The following is a 1,192-nucleotide window of genomic DNA, read 5'->3' on the forward strand; positions in this document are numbered from 1 at the left end:
ACCTGAACCCTGCAGCACAAACACACTTCAGCTGCTGTTTGTACATCATGTATAGTTTTGTTTGTTACTCCAGACTCAGACTCTGCTATGCTATGCTATGCTATGCTATGCTAATCTTTGTTATTTGGTTATTTAGTGTAACGTTTATTAATTTGAGGTTTGTTGTGTTTTTTCTGTGAAATGTTAAGTGTCAGACATGTTGACCATTTTCCATATTTCCTCATTGGCTCAGATATTAGCATGCTAACATTAGCTCTGTCAGGTGATTCATTCAACTAGCTCAAGACACTGATACTCTTACTGGTCACCACTGACTGTATATAAAGATGGACGTCATGATGGATCACCCCCCGTGGCTGGCTGTAGTATAGGTCATAAGTCCCGCCCCCCTCTATGTTAAAATCAAAGTACACATTAAATACATTTTTCGCAAAGATGGTTTTTGTCATTTTAGTTCATCAGTTATATTTAGTTATCATGCTGATGTTTGTTTTTAATTAGTTATTAGATGATATAAAAAGTGGGTGTGATGTCATGATTGACTCCACTGAGGGGGCGTGTCCAGTGGGCCGTCATCCTATCACCCGACTCTACGGCGCAGAATCTGGCTGCAAATGATGTCACACAAGCAAAATGGCCGCTCCCAGAAAGGAGATATTTTGGCTTCACTTTTGCACAGCGGCAGAAAGTGGAGACGCGTCGGCCATATTTATATACAGTCAGTGCTATTAACCACGTGCTCTTGTGCGCATCATGCCGACCTCGTGTGTCCTGCGTCGCTTGTGCATATCCTCAGACATTTACGCTGCGTGACTGTGAGATGCAGTTCGGTGCAGGACCTGCGGGGGGGCAGCATCACAAAATAAGGTCAACAGCAGAGTCACAACCAGGCTGAAGGTTCAACATCAATATCTGAATATCACCACAATATTCTCAAAGCAATTAAATAAACATTAAGATTGACATATATTAATTATATATATATATATATAAATTATATATGGTATACCTATGTGTATGTGTATGTATATATATATATATATATATATACACACACACACACACACACATACACATATATATACATATATATATATACATATATATACAGTAAATCCTATGCAGGTGTGTGTCAGACCAGCTGTCTCCCTTCGGTGAGGAGATCTGTAGTTTTTACTCCACATGTATTTCT

This window comes from Thunnus albacares, chromosome 7 (genome assembly GCF_914725855.1).
Source record: "Thunnus albacares chromosome 7, fThuAlb1.1, whole genome shotgun sequence".
Classification (NCBI taxonomy): Eukaryota; Metazoa; Chordata; class Actinopteri; order Scombriformes; family Scombridae; genus Thunnus; species Thunnus albacares.